General features: G+C 41.7%; 1 protein-coding gene and 1 pseudogene across 4 annotated transcripts in view; one reads left to right on the top strand and one right to left on the bottom strand.

Moving 5' to 3' along the window:
* AUTS2 (activator of transcription and developmental regulator AUTS2) overlaps nt 1-14,242 on the bottom strand; it is a 1,115,275-nt gene that overhangs the window by 897,382 nt on the left and 203,651 nt on the right. The gene's annotated exons all lie outside the window — the stretch shown is intronic.
* LOC113931974 overlaps nt 4,005-14,242 on the top strand; it is a 42,523-nt pseudogene continuing 32,285 nt past the window's right edge.

A 14,242-nucleotide genomic window follows, 5' to 3' on the forward strand; every position in this document is an offset into this window, starting at 1 on the left:
ATCTTTTATAGTAGTTCTTATTTAAGTGAAATCCAATCAAGATGTATGCACTGCATTCGCTTGTTTCATCAGTGTCTCCTAATCCACAATAATGCCCACCAACAAGTTTTTTCATGACAATGACTTTTTGAAGAGATCAGACAGACCAATTATCTTGAGAATGTCCCACATTTTTAATTTTTTTTTAATTTTTATTTTTTTATTTTAGATTTTATAAATATTTGACAGAGAGAGAAGCACAAGCAGGCAGAGTGGCAGGCAGAGGGAGAGGAAAAAGGCTCCCCGCTGAGTAGAGAGAAGCCCTATGTGGGGCTCAATCCCAGGGCCCTGGGATCATGACCTGAGCCTAAGGCAGACGCTCAACCGACTGAGCCACCCAGGTACCCTGAGAATGTCCCACATTTTGGATTTATCTGATTGTTTCCCCCTAGTGTGGACTAATTTGTCTCTCTATCCCTTGTGTTTCCTGTAGACTTGATTAGATTCAGGTTAACATTTTTGGCAAAACTAGTCCTTGGTGACACCGTGTACTTCACGTTACAAGCCATCAGGAGGCGTGCACTGTCAGGCTATACCTACCACTCATGATGTTGAGTTTGATGACTTAGTTAAGGTGGTGACCACCCCTGTTAAGGTACACTTTCCCCTTTGCAAGCGACGTGTGGAGTATTCTTCAATACCATAAGATCACTGTGTTCCTCACATCCTTTAACCCAATGGTTTTGCCATCCAATAATGACCCTTGCCCGAAGCAAGTATTTCACTGTAGGGTGCAAATTCATATATATTATATGCTTCCCTTTGTATTTTACTTGCTAGTATTCTTTTGTAAACTAGCACTTCCCCTTATCAATCATAGAAGAACTACAGTTTCTCATTCAAGGGCAGGGTGAATAATTAATTCTTTTCCCTTAATTTACAATTTTTGGAATAAGGAGTTGGCTTAACAGTCATTCCCAAGGGTGCGACGAGTTTCTCTCCCTCTCTCTCTCTCCTTCCTCCTTTCCCCTTTTCTCTCTCTCATCACTGGACTCATGGATTTTTAATTCACTCAGTGCTTTACATTCAATACCATCATTCTTTTAATGGCCAAATTGTCTGAACTCTAACCAATGAAAGCCCCTTCAAGCTGTGCTCTGAACCACTGCACTCATTACACTAAGGAGAACTCAAAACTATACATATTTGCTTAATCTCAGCATCCTGTGAGCTTTACAATGCTTCTCCTAGTGGAGCACTTAAGAAGTGTACGTTTGTATAAAGCACTTCCTTTGCAGACAGCAGACATTTTACATTAGCACCAAACAAATGAAACATCTATTAATAAACTCAAGGCTTGACGAGAATCTTAATTTTGTTTCAGAGTTTAATCTGAACAAAAGCAACAGACACTAATAACACAAGTAACTAACTCTGGGAAAAGCCTCTGGAACACAAGGAGACCCCTTCATGTTTCCTCAACAGTCCTCCTTTAAAACAGGCACATAACTAGAGTATATCATAGGGATCAACTAAAAACTAGAAACAATCAGGAATGTTCAAGTTAGGAGGGAAAAAGGGTGAGCAGAGTAGGGTTTTGCAAAAACACGTGTTTCACCCCCGACTCAGGAGGGGTGAAACGTGAGAATGTGCATTTCCAACAAGTTCCTAAATGATGCTGAAGCTGCTGGTGCACACTCTAGGGTCACCCTCAGAACCACTGGCTGAGATGGATTCCTATCCTTATCCTACCTTCACCCTCCCTGGCACCTCACCAAGCTCCTGGACCTGATATACTGCACTCTCTTGCTACATCTCCTTCACCTCCCAAAACAAGTGGTTAGTAGACCGCTAGTGAGCCAATAAGGAATAGGTATCAGAGAACCTGAAGTGACTCTTCTGGACCGGGGCCCACTTTTCCTGAACACTCATAGCCTTCTTCCCCCCACCCCGACCCCCCAACCCTCCGCCTCAACTATCTTTACAATGGAAGAAAATGCTTAATCTGGGAAAGGTCTAAAAATTAAATCTTTTGTTTTTTTCGTAACTTTCAAAAGGGATGTGAGCTTCAGACTGATTTTGATTCGCTTTGTTTTGTTTGGCCAAACTCGAATCCCAACTAAGCCAGCTTTATTCCATTACTTGGAGATAGACAAAAAATAAGGTCCTGGTATAGAAGATGGTCGGGGGTCAAGTCACTGTCAACCTGTTTGACCACTAATCTACATCTACAGTCTGGAACCCTAAAAAGTGATTCAAAAAAATTCAACCAGCATTTATTGATCTACTGCTACACAGTACTCCATATGGCAGACACAGAACTAAGAGTGGGTCATAGTCTAGTGAATGAGACAGAGTCAAATCAGGTAATTACAACAGAAGCAACGTTCAGAATGATAACCTGGGGCACTATACAATGTCCAAGCAGAGACAGGCAGCGAAAGTCAGCAATTCACTGTCCAGTAAATATGCAGATCACAATGATGACTCTAGACCAAGATTTTCAGCAGGCAAGGGGGTTGATGCCCTCTTTAGACTCTCAGGAAGGCCTTTTTTCCCCAGTACACACCTGATTCTGATTACCCTCAATGACCTGCAAACCTACAACAGCTACAAAAGCTTAAGAGTCTGCTTCAAGTGGGTACAGAAGCAGAGAGAATGGGACAGATCTGACCAGAGGTATTTGTTCCCGGCTAGGATTTTAACTGCGGCCAAAAAGACATCAGTATGAAGTTCATATGCCTAACTAAAGCCAGAGTTTTAAAATTATGCCCCATGTGGTTTTCTCAGAAGCCACAGGAAAGGCTGAATAAATGGTTAATGCCCCTCCTACCCCACTTCAATCAGAGGAATTGGGTTTTTGCTTTTTTTAATTTGTTACACCATCCAGTTCTCCTTTTAAGGAAGGGTTCCACAGCTAAAATAATTTTATGTATCACTAATGGAGTTCAGCCATGAAAAGAATGGCATTCCAATCCTCGATCATCTGCCCAGCTTTGCAACTCGGAGCAAGGCACATACAAGCTACTGTATAGTGACCAAGGTCAGAGATTCTGACAGAGCCAGAGAGCCTGGGTGCAAATTTCAGTTCGACCACTTGCCTGCAACTGAACCTCTCTTTGCCTCAGTTTCATCATCTGTAAAATGGAGATGATAATATTGCTTGTCTCATAAAGTCATTGTAAGGATCAAATAAGGTACACACAAAGCACCCTGGAAAGTGACTGGCTTCAAAAGTATTAGTGTTATGGCAGCTATCACCATCATCCTTTTAGACCTGTTTTTTGATCTGTAAAATAAATACATGATCTCTAAGAATCATTCCAAATTCAGAGTTCCAAGTTTCTAAACTTCATGTAAATTCCAAATACTGGCCACCCAGTTTTGTCAAACATACAAAATACAAAAGTTTGCATCAGAATATAGGAGCACATATATATCCTGTCCAGTTGTCAAATACCAGCTCCCATTTCAGTATTTACCCATGTCCATGAGATTCATCAAACAAGGCAACCCGTGCCACCAAGAAAGTAAAGGAAAGCAGAGAATCTACTCCGGGACCCTAGCTGCAGGCAAAGAACATCTGAGCCCCCTGTTCAATAAAGATTCTCAGCATAAACAGCATAAGAGAAGCTACACATCCCAGGGAGGCTGGTTTGCAAGTTTCCATTTTATGCCAGATTTAACCAGTCAAAGTTAAATGGAAAACGTGTAGTATTAATAAAAGGCTCAGTGTCGCTTTATTTCTTATGTTAAAGCACAATGGATGATGCCAGAGAGAGCTAAGAGCTTCTAAAATACGCCATGTGTCCCTTAACAAACATGATGCCTCTTGATGAACACTTCTCTGCTGGTGTCCCCAGCAAATAAGCAAGAACACACAGCAAATTGCTACATGCGATAGCAAGCCCCCATTTCCCTCTCTGACACAAATGGCTCAGCAGTGACTCATGGAAGGACCAGGAGGCAGGGAGAGGAGGGGCAGGCAACTGCAGACTCCTCTCAGTGGGGCACTTAGAGGGATAATGGAGAAGGAAGCAGCTGGAGTCATCTGGGGCCTCCAGAGTAGCATAAAGAGAACAAAAGGTAACCAAGAGAGAGACAGCTAGATTCAAAGCCTGGCCCTACGAAGTTCTAGGGGGATAACCTTAGGCAAATTAACCAATCTGAGCATCTGCAAAATAGAAGACAGTGCTACTCCCTTCAGAGGGTTGTTGTAAGGAACACAGGACCAGTGACACGGATAGCTAACATTACGGACAGCTTCTCAATCACCAGGACCACCACACTATGTGCATTAGTCTCGTGGAATCCTCATACAACTCTGTAGACCTGGATGATTATTATCCCCATTTCCAGATGGAGAAACTGAGCCCTGTAGTCCTCTTAGCCATCATCTCAGGCCAGATGCTGACCCTGCACTGTATCTATTTCATGAAACCTTTCTTAACATCAGGCACAGTCAAGGTCTCTTACAGTCAAGGCTCACAGGGTCCCCTATTAGAGCAGTTACCACACTCACAAGAGCAATGACACCTAACATTTTCTACACGCTAGTTGTTGGTTTTTCTCATCTGTTATCCCCCCTCCCACAGTGAGCTCCAAGTAGAAAGTATGGGTCATACTAAAATTGTTACCCATCTTCAATGCCAGGCACACCATCATGCTCGATACTTCTTTTGAGCAATGAAGTGAATGCTAATCATAGTTATTGCTAAAATTTTTAAATTTTTTTCTAGGATTCCAAGCATTTGGACTGACTGAAATAGAGTTCCTGTGTACAGAAAGTGAATGCAGGTTTCCTGAGTACCTGTGGCAAAGCTCTTTGTCATGCACCGCCCCTAAGCAGCTTAGTCTGGTAATTTACTCCTCTGTAGGTATAAACTGGAATGATTTAACCATACAAGAATCTACCTTATCCAAACAGATTAAACTGTAGGCTTTCAAACGGGAATGCAAAACAGGGTGGGGGGGTGGGAATCACAAAACGATTTACCACAGACTACTTTTACAATGAATGTCCCTAAATCCAGTTTACATAAATTGTTTAGAATGCAGTAATTTTAGCTACTGCATAAAGATAAAAACTATTCCATAGTTTGTTTCATGTCTATGTACGATCTTCTGTAAATTTAGCCACACCTGTTGCAGAGATGTGGTCAGTTGTCTCTCCAAGCACACAAGGCAGAGGACAATTACCATTCAACAGCGCTGTCACACTCGCCCCATCCATAAAACCGTAACATGGCGCATGCCATCTCAGCCAGCTTGAGTACACATCTATTTATACTATGTACAAGAAAATACGAGTTTTGTCTGGTGTTCAAGTCAAAGAAGACGGGAAAGGGACAGATGTATAAAAATGTATAGTCCTTTGAACCCAAGTCTGTCACTTTGACATTTCTTACACACACAATTATTTAGGGCTTTCTGATGGTCAACTGAAGAAACAAATGGTGGCTTGTGCTGAGTCCTTCCAGGCAGATCAATAAATCTTGGTCAGGAGGCAGTTCGTTCTAGGACGCTGAGCAGCTGGGGCTCAGATGTGCCCCTACTCTGATACTGCCAAATCTCCTCACCTTCTTCCTACTAATCAGATGCCACCTGTGCACCTGAATGGAGAGGCACCTTCACCTCTGGGCTGTTATACACAGCATTCAACACTTTAGGTACCCTACACAATTTTAGGAAACGCATTTTGTCCAACCAATGACTTCCCCCAAAAAACCAGCAACCGTGCTGAAAAAGCACTATTCACCCCAGATCAGTCTTGAGGCTTTCTTTCTTTGTCCACAGCAATCTCTAGAAATCTTGCTCTTGTCACATGCCTGAGTTAACAGGCAATAAAAGGAAAGGCTGCAATAGTTATGACGGTTTGGGGGTCTCTGGGCACAAATCTTCAACCCTGAACCAAAAGAGCTATCTCCAAAGATGGGACTTAGTTCTGTAACATTTTCTCCTCCCCAAAAATCCCTCTAACAGGGATGGGGATTCATCTTTGCCTAGCAGCCAATAACGCCCTGGAGTAGTGGGCTAAGAAAGATCAGAAGATCAGAGCTCTGAAATCTATTTATGATACTTGCCAGGGACACAAAAAAAAGAAAAACTCACAGACACGCCATGGATTTTGTATCAGCATCTCCTATGCCCTGGGCTTTAAATGGGCTAACCTACCGTGGTAATCATTTCATAATATATGTAAATCAAACCAACATGCTGTGTGCCTTCAACTTATACAATGGTGTATGTCAATTATTTCTCAATAAAACTGGAAAAAGGAATACCACATTGCTTGTTCCTATCTTTTCTAAAATTCAGATTACCTGCATATATACTTAATAATGCTTTAAAATTATTCTATGTGTACATGTAGAAACAAATACATGTACGCATAAGCTTGTCCCCACATACACATATGAATATAACTTTGTTTCCATTTCTCTGTTTAGAATTTAAAGAATCTTTCTCCTAAAGTTCATGTTTTATCTTTAAGCCAAATTTTTCCTAGTATGTACCAATCTATATTTGCTTTCTGTCCAACAAAAAAGATACTTGTACAAGTGAAGGTACTAGACCGACAAGGTCCTGTCTCTTAAAAACAAATTAAAAAATCGTATTATAAACTTCTTTTAAAAAGGATTTATTTTAATTCTCTTTTCCTTGTTTCTAATCACCCTGGATGAGTTCTAAGCCACAGGTGCTCTCCGTGGCTTGCTCTCCAGCCAACTGGTTCTAGAAATTAGTGAGATGGAAAATGAACATAAAGGAAACCATCCAAGCTTCACTTCAGATAAAAACCCCAAAGACTGGCTAATTCTCAAATTATACAAGATTCCTGGCTCTCCAACAGTGAGAAGTGAGAGAACACAGAAGAGAAGAAGAAAGGCAGGGAAAAGATGGAAAACAGGGAAGATATGAATGGAAAAAAATAAGGGAGAGAAAAGAAAAAGTGGGAATATAATATATACGATGAGAACAGGGGGAAAAAAGGATACAAGAAAAACAAGAGTTAAACTGGTTTTGTTTTATTTGGTTATAGTGGTTGGTTGCTTCAAGCCCAAGCTCAATAGGTAATTTTATGGGATTCTCTGGATATGCCGCTTCCTGGCTCCTTTTAGGAGCCCAGCAGCGGTAATGTTAAGTGCCTAGCCTTATCACAGAGCTTTCTAAAGTAGATCTTGTTTGAAGTCCGCATCAAGGTTGGGTTTGAGTTTCGGGCCTTGCATGCTAGCTGCTACACATAAGGCTGGGATTATGATAGTGGGAGCAGAGGAACACACAATCTAACACGCCACGGCAAGTAGAGTTTATCAGATTAAAGTCATAAAGCAGAAATTCCTCCTGTGTATTATTTCACAGAGCCGGGATCAAGTGATTCAACAATACTCATTCTGTCGGCAATGAGGGAGGGAGCCTGGATCTTTCCTAAACCTCCTGCCAGCATTAAGGAGTGGCTCAAAAAGCTTTGGAAACATCTCTGACTAGTCCTTTATTCAGGTGAAGAAGGAAAACTAGGGAACCCTACCTAAAACAGAAGCCCAAACTGGGGTACAGAAAGGTAACTGGCCATTCCCCAAACTAAACAACTCACTGTAAAACAATTTGAACCCTAAGACTAAAGGCCTTTCATTGTATACACGTGAGTGAACAGTCTATTGAACTGTCCTAAGTCCCATGAATGTGAACTACAACACAATGAAGCTAGCCTGCCTGAAAAGAAGAGTGAAGCAGGGGTGTAACAGGGCACAGTGACACGGGTATTTGTTTAACAAGTAGAAGAAGGCAAAACTGCTGGTAAAAGCAAGTATAAAGGACTTACCAGAGTTCTGCTCCCCACCCATGGGCCTAGAGCAATGGTTCTCAACCTAGCTGCCATTTAGCATCCCTTGAGAACCTTTTGAAGCTATATACTGATTTATTCCCAGTGATTCATATTCAACCCATCTAGGATGAGACCCAAGCATGACATTTTTTAAAAAATTTTCCAAATGATTCTATTAGCGTGTGCATATAATTTTTGGTGGAATAAATTTTTTTAGTGTAATTACTGTGGAGTATAATACACTTATCATTCCCATATTCAAAACCACCATTCAATTGATGCTTACTGTCACCTACACTTTTCAGGAGATGACCAGAGGAAGAAAACACTGTTGCTATTAATAATAATAAGGGAAGAAACAAAAGAAAGGTTTAAAATGCTGCAGCAGTTAAATCCAGTTCCAGATCTCACAACCTCAACACAGGACTTCCTGTGTTTTTTTCCTCTGGGGAAAAAAAAAAAAAAGATACAGATTTCAGGTACCTAAAGGCTCTTCTAAGAATTTTAGCACAATGGCTACCTTAGGGATTACCACAGACTCAAACAATCTTTTGAAAATGTCACACAAAATACTACTGCTGCTTAAGGCTGCTGAACGAACTTAGCAAAGGAGTTAAAATCCTGAAAATTAAGTCAGGAACAAAGCATCACTTAAATCTATCACCATTTAAATCATGTCAAGGGTCAAAGTCAAGTACCTTTCAATTATGGAGTAAAGTGATGTTAGGATTTTTACTTTCAAATTCTATACCTCATTCTCTCAACACTTTAAGAGAGAAGATTTAGGGTACAACTAGAAGTCTCCTGAGATTTGTTTTTTATCATCAATATGGATGATTCTATTTTCTCCCTGCCACTTAATGCGAGTTCTCTTTAAAGGTGAGCCACCTGGGACTCAGCTGATGCCCAACACAAGAGCACAACACTATCACAGGAGAGAGGAAGCGAGGGAGGCCGGCCCACATTTCTGACAGGTCAGTAGGATCCTGGCTTATGGGAAGTTAAGCCATGGCTTTGAACAAGGCTCAGAGTGACACACAAAAGACAAAAGGAACCTGGGTCTTTCCAGACTCTCTGGTCCCCTGGAAAGACCAAATTATCTACGCCAGAGAGAGTAGGTGCTTCTTGGCCATGACTGGCAGCTACAAGAAGCCAATCAAGAATCCTTGGTTTGGATTCTGGAATCCTCAGGGTTCAGCATCCTGGGGTTCAGCATCTCATTTCCAGCTATGATGTCCCAAGCCTCTACCAGGGCAGAAAACGCACAGAACAAATCTTGTTCCCTGACTGTAATTGCACTATTCAGAGAGATTGTTTTTACCTTCCCCGGGGGCGGGGGGACACTTTCGAAGACGCAAATTGCAAAAGGATGAATCAGATGGATTCCAATCTATTTTTTTTTCTTTTCTTGATTGAGGGAAGTGAGATAAGAATCATAGTATACAAATAAACTATTTACTCGACCCTAGAATTTCCCTGTTGAATGCTGATTGCAGTACTGTGATGTCTAGGAAAGCTTTCCTTTCCTGTCCTTTGACTATTAATACAGGTTTTCTGACTCTCGACCTCTGGAAGGGATTACACTTAGTTCAGAGATGGGAAAAAGAGATGAAAATCATAGGCATTCCTCAAATCAATACTCTTAAGTCAGCTTCAAAGGACCAGCAATGAAAAATGACTTTCCCCTAACTTAGTACTTTGTTATGCACAATTCTGAGTTCCTAGTGCGCTTTCTTTCCTTTTGCCCTATACCCAAAGAAAAATATTCAAGTGCTTGGCTGGCATTTAGTAAGAGTTCAATTAATGTGCAGTGAATGGATGCATGAGTAACCAGACAGATAAAACCCATTACAAGGTATTTGGGACACTTTTTTTTTTAAATAAGAGACCTTTTTTTTAAGATTTTATTTATTTATTTGACAGAGAGAGAGCAAAAGAGGGAACACAAGCAGGGGGGAGTGGGAGAGGGAGAAGTAGACTTCCCCATGGAGCAGGGAGCCCGATGCGAGGCTCGATCCCAGGAGCCTGGGATCATGACCTGAGCCAAAAGCAGACGCTTAACGACTGAGCCACCCAGGCGCCCCTTTGGTCCACTTTTTTAAACAAATCAGAAATGCAACCTCAGTAATAGTGAAACCAAAGGTGGTTAGCTACTTCCAAAACGGATGTGACACAGATTACTGGCTTGTTTTAAAATAACTAAAATAAATGAAACCAAAGGACAAGAATTAGAAGAAAGATACACTTGGAATTTTATATGGAGTACCCTTAAGCATCAAAGTTGGACTGGAGCTTCTTAGCAAAGTAAGACAAAGGGAAAATATATTGGGTTGTTTGATTTGTCACGTTCCGACAATAAGAAACATGAGTTTATCAGGAGTTTTTGCCTCACACTAACTTTTAAGGTTATTTATCGTGTCAATTGTTATAGAAAGGATGCTGGAAAGCTCCCAACCTTTTGAATGGCTGCTTTTCATCCGAACGGCCTGTCCCCTTGCTACAGGGAAAAAGTGCCAGCAAAAGTGATGCAGGAGCAAAGTACGAGAACACAGAACAGAACGCAACGTTGCAATGGGACGACGTTGATGCCAATCCTGAGTATGACACACATGGAAAAGTATCCTCTACGTTTTCTGAGTTTATCTCACACATCCTGTGTGGACAGGTACGATAGTCCGTCAGTTAGAATACGCTGGTCTGTAGGAAAACAAAAAACTCAACCAAAATAGCTTAAATCAGAATTGGTTTTCCTCACACAGAGCGAGAAGTCCTGAGGTAGAATGAGTGAGTCTAGGCTGGTTAATCCAGCAGCTCAACGGTATCATCCAAGACACTATCTTTCTAGGGTTTTCTTGACTGTGCTGTCCCCTCCATGTCGGCCTGTCCTCTGAGGCCAGCTTAGGCTTCAGAAACTGCTGCCGCCCCCTGCAAAGCACCACATAGAGACAACCATCAGAGATGACAGACTCCTCTTCTCTCTTCAGATGCAAGGACACTTTTTCCAGAAGCATCCGTGCAAGATCTCCTACTGTTGAACTGGCCAGATCTGGACCTTTAACTGGCATGAGGAGTGGAATTATCAGGATTGCCTCAGGCTAATCAAGATGTACCCCTTGAACTCAAGTCCACATGGAAAGGGAACACCTACATGAAACTGGGACTCTGTCAGCGAGGATGAGGGGTGAACTGACGGATCTGGGTTGATATCTCCTACAGAGAGACGATACGAATCCTGTTTCCCAGCCCGCTGACCAAGTCCTCATGGAATGCTTATTATTCATAACCTGTTCTGCATGATGGGATTTGAGGCATGGAAGTTTCTACAGGAGAATTACAAAATTCTTGTCTACAAAAGAGACAAGACAAGACAGAAAAACAGAAGAGGAAGGACAACTATGGGCTTCCTCAGTGAGAACAAGCATATGCAATGGCCAAAGGGCTACAGACAGCTTGGAGTGAGCAATCTCTGAGACATTCCACCAAGGATTCCACTGACGTAACTCAAGCAAGATAAATAAATGACAGAACCCTTCTCTCCTCCCCGATACTTTAAAAGGCCCCTCTGATGTCAACCAAAAAGACGAGTTTTGTTTATCTTCACCAAGGTGACAAGTCAAATGCTTACATGCCTTAAAATGGAAGGAGTGTTTTTCTTTCCTGAACCTCTTAAGTCCTCACGTTTTAAAAAGGACTTCATGTAATGTTCTAACATGCACTTTATGCTTCAAATTTCTATTGAAGCATCTACTGCAACCATCTTCAGAATACGGGGTTTCTTCCCCCTCTTCTTTGATTTTCTCCTCTTTAATGGTTACGATCCATCTCTGTAGTGTAAGTTCATCCTGGATGGAGATAAATGTGCTGCACTAAGGCACAGGGGAAGCAGCTCTTGAGTACAAAAACCACTTTTCTGCATTTGAGATCTTCAATCCTGACTGCTTTCCTTACATTCAGATATACTTAACAATCTCTCTGGCATATCGGAACCAAGGAGCAAAGGAGGCTCTGCTTGGGGTGGGGGTAGGGGTGGGGGGCGAAAGGGAAGCGAGAGAAGAGCAGAATGGAGTGACATAGCACACAGCCCAGGCAGCTCTACGTGGGGCTCTTTTCAAAATTCCGGCAGCCACAAGTACCTCTCCGAGACATATTTCTGGGGAGCAAGGAAAGCACTTCCCACCCTGGGCCTATCAAGTGGGTTGAGGAAACACTATCTCCCAAAAGTCAAGAAATCAATAAAAGCTCAATAGCCAAAATGGTGTGAAAAAGAACCAAAGCTAAATGGGTGTAGACTCTTTCTTCCTTAACATACGTGCAGTTTTATTTTTATTCTAGATTTCCTGAAGATGGAAGTAAAGGTAAAGAGCACCTGACACACAGTAGGCACTCCATAACTTGTTGGATGAATGAAAACAGCTGCAAACCACCCCAGAAAAATTTCATCTTCTAAAACTGAATATATTAAGCTTTCAACATTATCATTCTAAGCAAACAATATAGGCTGAGAAAAATACTTTACCTAGAAATAAAATACTAGACGTGAATAGTCACCCTTACACTAGACTAAAGTGAAAGTAGCTCCTTGGCAGGACAAAACTCACAACTGTTAATAAAAGATGGCACTCTCTTGACTACGTCAAATGTACATTTCCAGCTATCAACTGCATTCTTCAGAGGCAAATGACAAGATGCTTAATGTTAATGGAGATACACACATACACACATGCACACAAGCAAGCACATACAAATGCAAACAAAGGATTCAAACCACAACAGCTGGGACAAACACAACCTCGAGATGCCATTAGTCACATTTATAGGGTGTTCTCATTCAAGCAACAGCACTACCCAAAGCTCAGTGTACCGAAGGAATTCACATCCAAAGGCCCAGCTCCGTCACCTAAACCAGGTCACGCTACCCCAGTCTTAAATGTAAGGACCTGCCCTGCTAATCTACAGCCGTGAGAGGGATTAAAACAACCTCTGGATAGAAAATTAACACTAAACTATATAAAGCACTATCTGACCACAAAATGCTTCTCTTACTGAATATATGCTTGGTACTGCTCAATCTACAAAACCAAAAAATAACAATTTATCAAATTCCCAAGCCCCTTCCCAGTGTTCCATAGAATTTTCTCTTTATGAATAACTATAGCTGTAGGCCTTGATGCAATCTGAGCTATCCAAAAAGGAGGGAGGGAATAAAGAGAAGAAGAAAAAAAAAAAAAAAGGGGGGGGGGGAGGCCCTAGTTCCCCTGAGCAAAACTGGGCAACAGAGAACCCATTTGCATTTGGTGTCCAGAACCCACAACACTAGTAAGAACTGGGTGCTTAATGAGGTAACGAAGGTCATACGACTGTATGACCCCTTTACCTGACAATTTTTGTTGTACACCGCTATTTTGACCAAAGGCCTCTGCTATTTTGACCAAAGATAAGTTTTATGATTCAAACATTTCAAAGCTAGGTGTCTTTCTCCTCCTGGAACAATAAAAGTATCTGCTTGTGGACCTGCTCCCTCATGAACCACAGAAACAAAAAGGCTCAGGGATTAAGTAAAAATGACCAGCTGGTAAATCTGGGCTCCATTCCATTATTTTAGTCATCCAGAACACATGCAGTGGGGGAGGGGTGGCACGGAGCATCTAGAATATGCCTAACACTAGGCGGGCTGCAAGGATTCAGAGACAGGGAAGACACAGTTGCTACCCTCTGCTCGCTGTCAAAATGAGCTCTGCAATGGAAGACAACAGGACTACTGCTGGAAAAAACGAGAACTGCTCTCATTCCATTGCATCTTTCATCAAAAATCCTTTCAGATTAGTGGTTCTCAATATAGTCAAACACTGGAATCGCCTGAGGAATGCTGTTCAAACACCAGTGTCCAGGCACCACAGGAGAGCAACTACGTAATAATATCTGGAATGGTGGCCCAGGCACTGGGATTCTTTCAAAGCTCCCTAAGTGATTCCACTGTGACTCCAGAGTTGAGAGCCACTGTTTTAGGTGCTTCTGTCTCAGAAAGATTTCTCTTATATCAGCAGATGGCAGTGATCCATTTAACAGAGAAGGTCTGAAACTGTTAAAGGAAAGGTGGCCTTGTTCACATATGTCACAAAAATGAATATTATAAAGAGAAAACTGTCTAAAGCTTAAAGGAAGCTGTATTCACTGGGTGAACACAGGTATTCCTAGTAGCCCAGGAAATATGCATCAGTAAACATGTTTCCTGAATTTAAGTTCCTATCCATGCAACATCAGCAGTGGAAAGGAGGTACCAGAATGCAGCAATGTGTCTTCTGCTTAAGGTTCAACCTGCTAACACTGTTTTTTATTTTAGACTCCTCATGTGAAGTCTCATTTCACAAGCTCCAAGATAGATGCAGCCTTCACCAGTCCTCCAAAGCAGATCAGGAAATACACACATACATAAGAAGTTGC

Source organism: Zalophus californianus, chromosome 10 (genome assembly GCF_009762305.2).
Source record: "Zalophus californianus isolate mZalCal1 chromosome 10, mZalCal1.pri.v2, whole genome shotgun sequence".
Taxonomy (NCBI): domain Eukaryota; kingdom Metazoa; phylum Chordata; class Mammalia; order Carnivora; family Otariidae; genus Zalophus; species Zalophus californianus.